General features: G+C 42.7%; 1 protein-coding gene and 1 long non-coding RNA gene across 6 annotated transcripts in view; one reads left to right on the plus strand and one right to left on the minus strand.

Annotated features, from left to right (window-relative positions):
• Positions 1 to 15,295, plus strand: part of LOC139561854 (neuroligin-2-like) — a 290,221-nt gene that overhangs the window by 53,638 nt on the left and 221,288 nt on the right. The gene's annotated exons all lie outside the window — the stretch shown is intronic.
• On the minus strand, positions 4,158 to 6,240 carry LOC139561762 (uncharacterized). Its single transcript, XR_011672208.1, has 2 exons — positions 6,207 to 6,240; positions 4,158 to 4,712 (listed from the first exon to the last, which is right to left on the minus strand). It is a non-coding gene; the product is annotated as an uncharacterized lncRNA (long non-coding RNA).

Consider the following 15,295-nt stretch of genomic DNA (forward strand, 5'->3'; position numbering starts at 1 on the left):
GATAATGGGTGTGAATTTGTTCCAGCCCAGTAGCTTTTTCCAGGAATGGAGCTGAAGACCCCTGGGTTCCCCTGGTGAGAGTGCAGAGAGAGGAGAGAGGAAGGGTATTTTTGTGTCCAGGTATAACTGAAGCAATAGTGGTCAGCGGTTTGGAGTATCAGGCTTTGTAGCCCGGGGTTGACTGCCACTGAGGTGTGTCTACTGAACCATAACACAGAGGGATATACACCTGCCCATATATACAGTGGGGAGAAGAAGTATTTGATACACTGCCGATTTTGCAGGTTTTCCTACTTACAAAGCATGTAGAGGTCTGTAATTTTTATCATAGGTACACTTCACCTGTGAGAGACGGACAGCCCCGAAACCTGAAGGATCTGGAGAAGGTCTGTATGGAGGAGTGGGCCAAAATACCTGCTGCAGTGTGTGCAAACCTGGTCAAGAACTACAGGAAACGTATTATCTCTGTAATTGCAAACAAAGGTTTCTGTACCAAATATTAAGTCCTGCTTTTCTGATGTATCAAATACTTATGTCATGCAATAAAATGCAAATGAATTACTTAAAAATCATACAATGTGATTTTCTGGATTTTTGTTTTAGATACCGTCTCTCACAGTTGAAGTGTACCTATGATAAAAGTAACAGACCTCTACATGCTTTGTAAGTAGGAAAACCTGCAAAATCGGCAGTGTATCAAATACTTGTTCTCCCCACTGTATATATACACACATATACATATATGCATACATATACACACAGTTGAAGTCGGAAGTTCACATACACTTAGGTTGGAGTCATTAAAACTAATTTTTCAACCACGCCACAAATTTCTTGGTTAACAAACTATAGTTTTGGCAAGTCGGTTAGGACATCTACTTTGTGCATGACACAAGTAATTTTTCCAACAATTGTTTAAAGACAGATTATTTCACGTATTATTCACTGTATCACAATTCCAGTGGGTCAGAAGTTTACATACACTAAATTGACTGTGCCTTTAAACAGCTTGGAAAATTCCAGAAAATTATGTCATGGCTTTAGGAGCTTCTGATAGGCTAATTGACATCATTTGAGTCAATTGGAGGTGTACCTGTGGATGTATTTCAAGGCTTACCTTCAAACTCAGTGCCTCTTTGCTTGACATCATGGGAAAATCAAAAGAAATCGGCCAAGACCTCAGAAAAAAATTGGGAGCAATTTCCAAACGCCTGAAGGTACCACGTTCATCTGTACAAAAAATAGTACGCAGTCATAAACACCATGGGACCACGCAGCCGTCATACCGCTCAGGAAGGAGACGCATTTTGTCTCCTAGAGATGAACGTACTTTGTGCAAATCAATTCCAGAACAAAAGCAAAGGACCTTGTGAAGATGCTGGAGGAAACAGGAACAAAAATATCTATTTCCACAGTAAAACGAGTCCTATATCGACATGTGGCAAAATGGCTTAAGGACAACAAAGTCAAGGTATTGGAGTGGCCATCACAAAGCCCTGACCTCAATCCTGTAGAAGATTTGTGGGCAGAACTGAAAAAGCGTGTGCGCGCAAGGAGGCCTACAAACCTGACTCAGTTACACCAGCGAATGGGCCAAAATTCAAGGGAAGCTTGTGGAAGGCTACCCGAAACGTTTGACCGAAGTTAAACAATTGAAAGGCAATGCTACCAAATATTATTTGAGTGTATGTAAACTTCTGACCCATTGGGAATGTGATGAAAGAAATAAAAGCTAAAATAAATAATTCTCTCAACTATTATTCTGACATTTCACATTCTTAAAATAAAGTTGTGATCCTAACTGACCTAATTAAGGGTATTTTTACTAGGATTAAATGTCAGGAATTGTGAAAAACTGAGTTTAAATGTATTTGGCTAAGGTGTATGTAAACTTTTGACTTCAACTATACATATACACACACACATACACACACACACATGAACTACCGTTCTAAAGGTTGGGGTCACTTAGAAATGTTGTTGTTTTTTAAAGAAAAGCACATTTTTTGTCCATTTAAAATAACATCAAACTGATCAGAAAACAATGTAGACAGTGTTATTGTTGTAAATGACTATTTTAGCTGGAAACTGCAGATTTTTTATGGAATATCTACATTGGCATACAGAGGCCCATTATCAGCAACCATCACTCCTGTTTTCCAATGACACGTTGGATTAGCTACTCAAAGTTTATAATTTTAAAAGGTTAATTGATCATTATAAAACCATTTGCAATTATGTTAGCACAGATAAACTGTTGTCCTGATTAATGAAGCAATACAACTGGCCTTCTTTAGACGAGTTGAGTATCTGAAACATCAGCATTTGTGGGTTCGATTACAGGCTCAAAATGGCCAGAAACAAAGAACTTTCTTCTAAAACTCATCTATTCTTGTTCTGAGAAATGAAGTCTATTCCATGCGAGAAATTGCCAAAAAACTGAAGATCTCGTACAACACTGTGTACTACTCCCTTCACAGAACAGAGCAAACTGTCTCTAATCAGAATTGAAAGAGGAGTGGGAGGCCCCGGTGCACAACTGAGCAAGAGGACAAGTACATTAGAGTGTCTAGTTTCAGAAACAGATGCCTCACAAGTCCTCAACTGGCAGCTTCATTAAATAGTACCCACAAAACACCAGTCTCAATGTCAACAGTGAAGAGGCGAATGTGGGATGCTGGCCTTCTAGGCAGAGTTCCTCTGTCCAGTGTCTGTTCTGTTGCCCATCTTAATCTTTTCATTGGCCAGTCTGAGATACGTTTTTTTCTTTGCAACTCTGCCTAGAAGGCCAGCATCACAGAGTCACACACATTTCTTTCCACAGGGCTGCGGGGTGAGTCAAGGATGCAGTTTAAGCTCCACCCTCTTCAACATATATATCCACAAATTGGCGAGGCCGCTAGAACAGTCTGCAGTACCCCGGCCTCACCCTACTAGAATCTGAAGATGAAATGTCTACTGTTTGCTGATGATCTAGTGCTTCTGTCCTCAACCAAGGAGGGCCTACATCAGCACCTGGATTTTCTTCACAGATTCTGTCAGACCTGGGCCCTGACAGTAAATGTCAGTAAGACTAAAATAATGGTGTTTCAAAAAAGGTCCAGTTGCCAGAACCATGAACACAAATTCCATCTATACACCATTGCCCTAGAGCACACAAAAAATGATACATACATCGGCCTAAACATCAGCGCCACTGTTCACAGCTTTGTGGAAGTTACCTATCTGAGAGACAAGGCATAAAGGGCCTTCTATGCCATCAAAATGAACAAATTTGACATAACAATTAGGATCAGGCTAAAAATACATGAATCAGTTGCCCTTCATGGTTGTGAGGTCTGGGGTCCGCTCACCAACCAATTATTCACAAAATGGGACCAACACCAAATTGAGACTCTGCATGCAGAATTCTGCAAAAAAATATTGTCTGTGTACAATGTAAAACACCAAATAATGCATGCAGAGCAGAATTTGGCCGATACCCGCTAATTATAAAAATCCAGAAAAGAGCTGTTAAATTCTACAACCACCTTCCATAACAAAGCCACCACCTACAGAGAACTTAACCTGGAGAAGAGCCCCCTAAGCAAGCTGGTCCAGGGGCTCTGTTCACAAACACCCCACAGAGCCCCAGGACAGAAACACAATTTGACCCAACCAAATCATGAGAAAAAAAAAGACAATAACTTGACACATTGGAAATAATTTACTAAATAACAGAGCACACTAGAATGCTATTTGGCCCTAAACAGAGACTACCCAGTGGCAGAATACCTGACCACTGTGACTGACTCAAAATTAAGGAAAGCTTTGACTATGTACAGACTCAGTGAGCATAGCCTTGCTATTGAGAAAGGCAGGCAAAAAGAAGACAAGGCTCTCAAGAGAAGACAGGCTATGTGCACACTGCCCACAAAATGAGGTGTAAACTGAGCTGCACTTCCTAACCTCCTGCCAAATGTATGACCATATTAGAGACATATTTCCCTCAGATTACACAGACCCACAAAGAATTTGAAAACAAATCCAATTTTGATAAACGCCCATTTGATAAATCTATTGGGTGAAATATCACAGCAACAAGATTTGTGGCCTGTTGCCACAAGAAAAGGGTATCCTGTCACAATGTATAATGATCGGAGACAGGCGCAGGAATACGTAATATGGGGGTTTAATTATTCCGCCCAAAAATACAACATGCCATGATAAAGGCACGTGAACGAAGCCCGAAATAAACACGTATATAAAATACACAGGGATGTAACTCAAACAAAGAGCGAGGTGTAAACCTCTAATAATTACAAGGGACGAGACCCGTAATAACACTACACAGGACGAGACCCGAAGTAACAAGTGCACAATACACCTAGCAGGAAAGCCAAAACAACAACGGTGACAGTACCCCCCCATCCCCCGACACGCGGGATGACACCGGCCTCGGGGACAACCACAGGGACGCATTGCGGGTCGGTCAGGGCGGCGACGGTGAAAGCGAAGCGTCCAGGATGTCCACCGAAGCGTCAGCGAAGCGTCCAGGATGTCTACTGCAAGAACTCAGCACCACACCTCTGGGCCATTACCCCTTCGTCGATGAGATACTGGAGACGCACCGCCCGACGCCTCGAATCCAGGACTTCACGGACCGAGTACGCCGGACCTCCATCGATGTCCAGAGGAGGAGGCGGGATGTCACTGAGTCCAAACCCACTGGCCTGAGGAGAGACACATGAAAAGTCGGGTTAATGCGGTAATCAGCAGTGAGTTGCAAACGGCACGTTACCTAATTAACCCTCCTCAGGACTTTAAACGGCCCCACAAACAGCGGGCTCAGCTTCCGGGAGGGCAGGTGGAGGGGCAGGTTCCGGGTGGAGAGGCAGACCCGGTCGCCTGGAGAGAAGACAGGCGCCTCACTGCCGTGACGGTCAGCTTGTTCCTTGTGCTGACGCACGGCCCGCTGGAGTTGTGTGCGCAGCGTTCCAGGTCTCCTCAGCCGCAGGGCGCTCAGTCTGGCTCAGATGCCAGGGCCGGCTGATACCCCAACACGCACTAGATTGGAGTGAGGTTAGTGGAGGAGTGGCGGAGGGAATTCTGTACGTACTCAGCCCAAGGTAGAAAATCCGCCCACTCCTGACTGTAACACCTCAGGAACCTGCCCACCTCCTGATAGACCCTCTCCACCTGTCCATTAGCTTGAGGACGATACCCGGAGGTGAGACTGACCGTGACCCCCAGGCGTTCCATGAATGCTTTCCGCTTGAGGTGAACTGAGGGCCACCGTCTGAATGTCCTCTGGGATCCCGTAGTGCCGGAAGACGTGCGTATAAAGAGCCTCCGTGGTTTGCATAGCCGACGGGAGCCCAGGCAGAGGAAGGAGGCGACAAACTTTGGAAAACCGGTCCACAACGACGAGAACGGGGGTGTTCCCCTGGGAGGGGGGGGAAGGTCAGTGACAAAGTCCATCGAGAGGTGAGACCAGGGTCATTGTGGAACCGGCAGGGGAAAGAGCTTTCCATAAGGGAGGTGTCTTAGACTGAGCACAGATGGGGCAGGAAGAGACATAAACCCGGACTTCCCTAGCCAAGGTGGGCCACCAGTACTTCTGTCAGGCAGGCGATTGTACGGTTTATCCCAGGATGACCCGACACAGGCGCTGTGTGCGCCCAGTTAAGGAGGCGATCCCGCAGACCCGTGGGCACGTAGGCGCGGTTCTCTGGGCACTGTGCAGGCGCGGGTGTATTTGGACCGCTCCAGCCAGTGCCTCCATGCCTTCAGAGCCTTCTTGGCCTGCCAAGAGTTCCCGGTCCCCGCCGTCGTAGTTCCTCTGGGCGTGGTTCAGCGGCTTGGAGTTGAAGGCGCAAGGCTGCCGTTTTGGAGGGGTTCCGGTGCACTGTGACAGCACTGCCCCGACTCCTACTTCGGAGGCATCCACCTCGACGATGAAGGGAAGTGAGGGGTCGGGATGAGCCAGCACGGGAGCAGTTATTACTCGACCCAAAATTACAAAGTCATGAAAAATGCTTGGGGACGAAGCCCAAAACAACCACGTAAAATACACAGGGATGTAACCCAAACACAAAGCGAGGTGTAAACCTCTAATAATTACAAGGCACGAGACCCGTAATAACACCACACAGGACGAGACCCGAAATTACAAGTGCACAATACACCTAGCAGGAAAGCCAAAACAACAACGCACAGGTACTCACAAGACCAACGGACATGGGAACAATAACCGACAAGGACAATGGGGAACAGAGGGCACATATATAACATACTAATCAGGGGGAATGGGAACCAGGTGTGCGTAATGAGACAAGACAGTCTGGGGTTGGTGGTAATGAATCCAATTCAGTGATGCCTAGAAAGCTGGTGACGTATACCTCCGGAACTGGTGAATGGAATGAACAGTAGTACCGGGGGGATCCGTCACACAACCAGTGAAGAACAACCACCATTGTAAATACAACCCATATTTATTTATTTTCTCTTTTGTACTTTAATTATTTGCACGTCATTACAACACTGTATATAGACATAATATGATATTTGAAATGTCTTTATTATTTTGGAACTTTTCTGATTGTAATGTTTACTGTATATTTCTTATTGTTTATTTCACTTTTGTCTATTATCTATGTCACTTGCTTTGGCAATGTAAACATATGTTTCTCATGCCAATAATATTTAAATTGAGAGAGGGAGAGAGAGAGAGAGAGAGAGAGTAGTAGTAGATGGAGAGAGAAAATACTGGTGTTTAGTGCCAGAAAGAGAGTGGGGCAAATAGAGAGAGAGAGAAGGGAGAGAGAGACCAGAAAAGAAGGAGAGTGAGAGACAGGAAGGCTTAGGAGCAAAGAGTGAGAGAAAGAGCAGCAGTGAGAGAGGGAGTACAGCAGAGACAGAGAGATGTATTGTATATGGGTCACTGACTATACTGTCCCCAGCTGGATGTGGTGACCGTGATGCAGAAAACATACATGCTTCTCTGCCATGGGTTATTGGGGTTATGGTTATGGCACACACACACACACACACACACACACACACAGCTGCACACACACACACACACACACACACACACACACACACACACACACACACACACACACACACACACACACACACACACACACACACACACACACACACACACACACACACACACAGCCGCACACGCACACACACACACACACACACAGCTGCACACACACACACACACACACACACACACACACACACACACACACATACAGCTACACACACATACAGCCGCACACACCTGCCCTTTAATTTATGGCAGTGATGTCATTTGATTTGTCCACTGTGAATAAGAGTGTATCTAAACTCACATTGTTCTACCATGGTGTGGTTAAAAGTAGTGCACTACAATGGCAAGTGTGTGATTTGGGGTGTGTGATTTGGTACGCAAACCAGACCCCTATCAAAGTGTATCTACCAAAATGCAACGTGACTCTATCAGGAGGAGATAACCCATTACATGATTATTTTAGAATGGGTCCCTCTTCAGGTTGTCCCCGACTAAAGCAAATCTTGGTCGACCAAGAGTTGTCTGTTCTATCGAACCAATCAACTACAGTGGGGAGAACAAGTATTTGATACACTGCCGATTTTGCAGGTTTTCCTACTTACAAAGCATGTAGAGGTCTGTAATTTTTATCATAGGTACACTTCAACTGTGAGAGACGGAATTTAAAACAAAAATCCAGAAAATCACATTGTATGATTTTTAAGTAATTAATTCGCATTTTATTGCATGACATAAGTATTTGATCACCTACCAACCAGTAAGACTATATGCACTGAGCTTGTCTGATGCTTTAAGCGCACTGTTTGATTAAATAATTAAGACACACAAATGACTCAAAAGGGAGCCCGATGGCAACACTGTGTTAACAAAAAAGGACACTGAATGCCTTTGTGACTGGCGCACGTTGTCTCCTCCCTGATGCAGCGAACAGGCACCACAGCACAACAAGTGATTATCGCGCTGTCCGTTCTGAAGCTGCAAGATAATTACAGCCATTTAGTTTCTTGTTTCTATGACTGAAAAGTTCTGTTAACGAAATCCCTCATTTATTTAGGAAAAACATTTGCTATTCCCTCAACCCTTGCTCTCTTTACGTGAAACATGTCCAGTATGCATTGCATGCACGTGACAAATATCAGAATCACATCAATAATTTGGGTATAACAAACTCTCTTAACACATGTGACAGCAAAATGGATGTAGAGGATGTGAAAAAGAAACTCAAAATGTGTGAACGTTTACTGGATGCTGAGGAGGGAAAGGGGAAGTCAGATCTGTGGAAGACAATTTACTTAGTTGTGGAGACTACTGGACCCCTACTGGAGATCCAGATAAAGGAGGGTATAGGAGCAAGCGCTGTGTGAGTATTATGTGTGCCTCGCAGGTTCTGTTAGATTACAATATAATATTTCTTTCTAACCATTAGGAACAGTGTAAACAACACAAAATCAATTCAAAGTGTATCCATGAGTCTGCTCTAATTAAAAAATAGCTTGTCATCGGCAAGGACAACAGAGTTTTTTAGGTTTAAAAAACCCTTGAGGAATACCTGGTTTAGTCTGATTTCCACCAGACACTGGGAGGCAAATTCACCTTTCAGCAGGACAATAACCTAAAACACAAGGCCAAATATACACCGGAGTAACCTAGTTACAATTTTGACTCAAATTGGCTTGAAAATCTATGGCAGATTTGAAAATGGCTGTATACCAATGATCAACAACCAACTTGACAGAGCTTGAAGAATTTTTAAAAGATCAATGTGCAAATATTGTACAATCCAGGTGTGCAAAGCTCTTAGAGATTTACCCAGAAAGACTCACAGATGTAATTGCTGTCAAAGGTGATTCTAACATTTATTGACTGGTTGAATACTTATGTTATTAAAATACGGTATATTAGTGTCGTATATTTCATGATTATTTTTGCAAATGTTAGAATTTTTCTTCTATGACGTTATACAGTATTTTGTCTGGATTTACAGGGAGAGAGAGAATTTTATTAAAATAAAATTTGTGGAATTAACCCCAACCCTGGAGTGAGTGACTGTGTGTGTGTTGTGTTCATGTTGTATTCATGTTTATGCTTGGTGTGCATGATTGTGTGCATTGTATGTTATTGTGTGTGTGTGTGTGTGTTGTTTGTACATGTATGTGTATTTCCCTGCATTCATATGTATATTGGTTTCTCCCTGAAAGCTGAGATATGTGACCGACCACCTCGAGTCAGGCTTAAGTAGCCACATTTTTATTGTTTTTTTACATTGGATAAAAGTAGAGAATGATATATCACACACTGCAGTTGAGGAACAATGGAAAGTAATTCTGCTTTGAAAGTTGATAAACTTGTAACCCCACTTTTTTGAAAATTATCCTTGAATGTTTTGGTACACCTACTGGAGAGCTCTTCTTTGTCTCCACCCATTCAGCATCGTTCACACCCTCTTAAGCCTTATCCCCACCCATCTCTTTAAGGGTTTGCATGTGAAGCCATGTGGTAAACACACGCTATATAAAATAACATTGAAAAGTTGATTTGTCACATGCACAGGATACAGAAGGTGTAAATGGTACAGTGAAGTGATTACGTGCCTAGTAGCAATATCAAAAACAATGTGTATAGATACAATATTTTATAATTATTAAATGATGCTTACCTGACACACTAAGTGGATGAGTCACTATACACATGTTCATGAAATAAAATAGATGAGGGCCTCCCGGGTGGCCATTTAACTCTGTTTTGTTTGTAGCTACATCATGTTTGGTCAGGGTTGTGTCAAGTCACTCCGGTTCACATTGACCGTGGCGTGTGCAGAAAATTGCCCTTAACTTTTTCCTACTGATCTGTCGATAGCGCCTGCTAAATTCAGGGCATAAATGTTGCTGAGAAAAGTAGCAACACTTTTGTAGTTCTCGATGGCTAACGTTTCATCTTTAAAAACAGCACGGTAGAAAGGACTGTCAGCACATACTGAACAGCTCACGTTATAGACAAGCTACATGGCAGACCAATCCAAACTCATCTCCCGGCATGTCCAGCCCATCCATTATCTCAGTCAATCATGGCTAGCGGGAAGGTTCCTGTCTTTTTTTGTGGCTAAACCAACTAGGTTTGTAATTTAACATTTTTATTCGTATTTATGGATGGAATACAAGTTTGTTATTAAGGCACATGAAAGTTCACATGTTCCAGAAGGCATTTCTGCCCAAAAAACACATTTTGATGAAAAATAAATGTTTAAATTCAAATAGCGCTCCTGTGAAGTAGTGACATGCGACATACGCCTAGTTTGCTGAAACGAGTCACATATGTACAGCGCCTACAGACCAGGCAGAGACTGAAGCCCATTCATCAATCATAGAACAGATATCTAGCTCCTCCACAATCACACACCTAAACAATACAAATTTAATTTATACTGCAGGATTCACTTTTATTACACATGAAAGGAAAGCACCTTGTGCCAGTAAAGCGTATAGAAATCACTAATAATGTAACATTCTTGATCTGTGGTGCTAAGTCTGCTGACACATCGCTACTAGTCGACCTGGTCGATTTTATTTGAATCTTAATTTAGATTTTTATCTTCATATCTTGATCAGGATATCAGACCAATATTGTGGATTTATGACAATTCTGTTTCTGATTATTCCATAACGAGCATACTGTTATTTCCAAATAATTGAGAATATATTATTCCCAATATATTCCCATATTTGGTTGGAATTGTATTGGAATGTTGTTTACAGAATATTATTGGAATGATGTTTACAGAATATTATTGGAATGTTGTTTACAGAAAATTATTGGAATGATGTTTACAGAATATTATTGGAATGATGTTTACAGAATATTATTGGAATGGTGTTTACAGAAAATTATTGGAATGATGTTTACAGAATATTATTGGAATGATGTTTACAGAATATTATTGGAATGATGTTTACATAATATTATTGGAATGTTGTTTGCATAATATTATTGGAATGTTGTTTACATTGCGTCAGAATATTATTGGAATGTTGTTTACATTGCGTCAGAATATTATTGTAATGTTTACATTGCGTTGGAATATTATTGGAATGTTGTTTACATTGCGTTAGAATATGGGCAGATCTTCTCCCTTTGATGAAGAGATCTTAACGATGTTGCTCAGAAAAAGACATTGACATCAACTAAACCCAACATCACCTCACAACACACTGCTGCAATAGCTCCATCTGAGATGCACAGCCAAAGTAAGACATAACAGCCAGAGCCAACTTATCAAAGGGCATCAAAGAGAATCACCAAATAGGGAGCAGCAACAAACAAACACACCATCCTGGAGCTAAAAAAGGCAAACTGACCGAACCCCCCCCCCCCAAAAAAAGCCTGAGGACATCTTTGCAATATATTGTGAATATCCATCATATTGCAAAAGATGATTATACAACAAAGTTAGAAATGTCATACAAGAATCATATGGTATATTTAAGCAATAAGGCCCGAGGTGGTGTTGTATATGGCCAATATACCAAAGCTAAGGGTTGTTCCTCAGCACGACGCAACGCAGAGTGCCTGGACACAGCCTTTAGCGGTGGTATATTGACCATATATCACAAACCCCCGAGGTGCCTTATTGCTATTATAAACTGGTTACCAAGGTAATTAGAGCAGTAAAAATACATGTTTTGTCATACCCGTGGTTTACGGTCTGATATACCACTGCTTTCAGCCAATCAGCATTCAGGGCTCGAACCACCCAGTTTGTAATGCTTCTTAATCAAAAGCTCAAATTCAGCACTTTATCATATTCTATACCTTTCACTACATTCCAACTAGTGTGTTGGACAACATAGTTAGAAGATAAGTCCTTTTCTGCAATACTTTGAAAAGTACTATTAAACCTATACAGTTTGTCATGACACAATACTTACCTAGTTCCACAATAGGTTCTGCTCTCAAAAAGTGGTCCAATTTATTTCACTCAGGGGACTATTATTTCCCACAGCTGAATTATAAGGTAGCCGTTACCTTTTGCAATATGAAATATGACAAACGGTCACCGCTATTCGAAGGGACATCAGATGGTGGTGTACCGAAAATACCTTCTACAATATCAAAACCTTCATGATATTGTTATGACCTTTCATTAGTCCTGGTGTTGACTGAAGCAAGTTATACCAAGTTATCCCTCTCTTTCATCACTCTACCTCCTCTCATTGTCTTCCTCTTTTAGTCTTGGGACTGTCTGACACGCACACACACACACACACACACACACACACACACACACACACACACACACACACACACACACACACACACACACACACACACACACACACACAGTCTCCTTTTCTCTCCTCTCATCTGCTTCCGTCTCCCTTGCCTCTCTCTGCTTGGTGAGCATCTGTAATGTCACAGGTATAGGCCTTGTCATTATCGTTCTCCGTCGCTCGCCCTCGGAGTGTGTGAGTGAGATGCTCCACCTGCTCTCCCCCCTCCTTCCCCCCACCTCCCCCTCACACACTTCCACTCGCATAAAGGAGTCAATTTGTCAGAGATGTCAGTAGCGCTAACGAACAGCCAGCTTCTCGCCATATGCCTGTGTGTGTGTGTGTGTGTGTGTGCTGTGTGTATGTGTGTGTGTGTGTGCTGTGTGTCCTGAGTAGACATGGATTGGACACATGTAGGCATGGTTGATGTGGTGAGAGCTGTGGGATTCATACGTGTGAAGAGAGGTGTGTGAGGATATTTCTACCTGTGAGAACCTACATGTGGTTGGGTATTTGATTTGCAGCAACTGTGTGTGGTTTTGTGCATATGTGTGGGTCTGTGTGTACGTCCGTATGTTTGTGTGCATCCCTTTGTGTGCGTGTGTGTGCGCGTTCATCTGCATGTGTGTGCGAGATGCAATTGAAGTGTTCCCAATGCCACTTGCAGATTGTGATGACCCTATTTGACAAGCAGTCCAATCACAGCAGTTGCTCCGTCACCACGGATACTGGCTCACCAGAGTTAATTATTCTCAGCACCGGTCCATCACGCTCCCCACCGCCACATACATGCACGAATGCTCACGCGCGCACACACACGGACACACACATCGGTATACATACACATAACACGTATGAGCACACACACACTTTTGCACACAAACACACACCTCGTTATATAGCACCTTGGTGTTCTCACTTCTCTGACCCAACTACGCATCTAGCCTCCTAACTAAGGCAGCTAAATATCACACGCACGCACACACACACACACACACACACACATCAGTCAGGACCACGCTGCTCTCCCCCCAACATATCTCTGGCCCACACCTCTTTAGCTAAGGGTGTTAGGGTAAATACCACTCTTATGCACACACACACACACACACACACACACACACACACACACACACACACACACACACACACACACACACACACACACCCCCCGCCCTTAACTGTCCAGATATAGAGTTAAGCATGAATGACAGTAGTTAATGGGCTGCCCTGCTCACTAAATAAAGTCTTGTCATACATTAATTAGCATGTACTTAAGTATATATTGTAGGAGTTTAATTGAGCACCGGAGAATTTTACCTTTAACCTTTACTTAACCATGTTTCCCTTTGAATTACTGGCTTTTTCCAGAGTCATGTTCTGAGTGAAAGCGAGTTGATCAAAGATCATTTTTGCGGGTGGATCTAAGATGATGTGTAAGAGATTGCCCTAAATTCAGTAGTTTTTTTAGCTGGGAGATAGGCAGCTTCATGGGTCTGTGTTTAGCATTCTAAGTTATGGGTGGAAGGCTGGATGCTAGGCTAGGATAACGTGGGTTAGCGCTACCTCTGCAGGGTATGGATGGATGGCTGGACGCTAGGCTAGGCTAACCACCTTTAGCGCGAGACCTTTAACTGAGACCTAGCAGTGGAGTGTGATTATTCAGGCTCTAACTCACACTACACAAAGCTTAGGCTGCTGGAGCATTTGTTCCACACTGCTGTCTACCCCTGAGATTGACCATTGCAGCAGTCATATTTAGATTACTGACAGAGTAATCAACTAACGTAAACTCACCCCATTCCGTACAAATGTGCGTAACCGCGACATTCAAACGAGGCTACAAAGAAAACTAATGGGACTGTAGCGACTGTGTTGACTTCAAAATCGGGGGTGTGAACTAGTTTCTATTCAAGCATTGATCGACATGGTAATAGTATTGGAGAAAAGTTGAAAAAACTGACCCTCCGTTACATCTTGACGTGTCATGTTGTAACGTACAGCACGCATAAAGCAACTATTTATGTCTTACAATCTCTCCACCTGGTGTAGCACTTCTCTCATCGTTTAAAAACAAGAAATGGACAGTGACGGGGGTAAGGGGGGATACCTAGTCATTTTTTTAGTCATCATTGCATGCGATCATCATTCTCAAAGCCGCTGTTTACTTCTAAGATCACTTTAGCACCGCCCTAAAATCCCGATTCAAATTCGACACAAACCTTCAAATAGGTATGTAATGACACATTATATAAACTCTTTATAGTGTTTTATTTACATTTTAGAGGCGATAAAGTGATAAGTTGGACAGATCGAGTGAAAAAAGCAATTTTCCCACACGACATCTGTCCTTATCACTATCACGCATTAGTTTCGCTTCCCCACCCGACATTTTTAGAAAGACCCGACGGGGCTCATTGCCTGCTTGAATTATACAGAAACGGGAAGTGTTTAGGTCATGTAATTGATTCTGTTGGAAAGGGGAGAAATTGTGCTTTACAATGGTATTGACATTACAGTTGATCTGGAAGTATTACGTTTTTGGGGCGCTAAAACAAGGGCAATTGTACGGACCAAGGCGATGTACGAGTTTACGTTACTCTGTCAAGTACTTATAAAACTACTGTGGACTAATGCATTAACTAACAAGTACATACTATTGAACTGTATTTTGATCCAAACAACAGAACAAGCCCAATGCTGTGTTCGAATACCCATACTAACATACTGTATACTACATACAGGGCGGCAGGTAGCCTAGTGGTTAGAGCATTGGGCCAGTAACTGAAAGATTGCTAGATCGAATCCCCGAGCTGACAAGGTAAAAATGTGTCATTCTGCACCTGAACAAGGCAGTTAACCCACTTTTCCTAGGCCATCATTGTAAATAAGAATTTGTTCTTAACTGACTTGCCTAGCTAAATAAAGGTACAATTAAAAATAGTTACTTAGTTCATTTTAGTATGCTGAAAACTAACGGTATCCT

This window comes from Salvelinus alpinus, chromosome 31 (genome assembly GCF_045679555.1).
Source record: "Salvelinus alpinus chromosome 31, SLU_Salpinus.1, whole genome shotgun sequence".
NCBI lineage: Eukaryota > Metazoa > Chordata > Actinopteri > Salmoniformes > Salmonidae > Salvelinus > Salvelinus alpinus.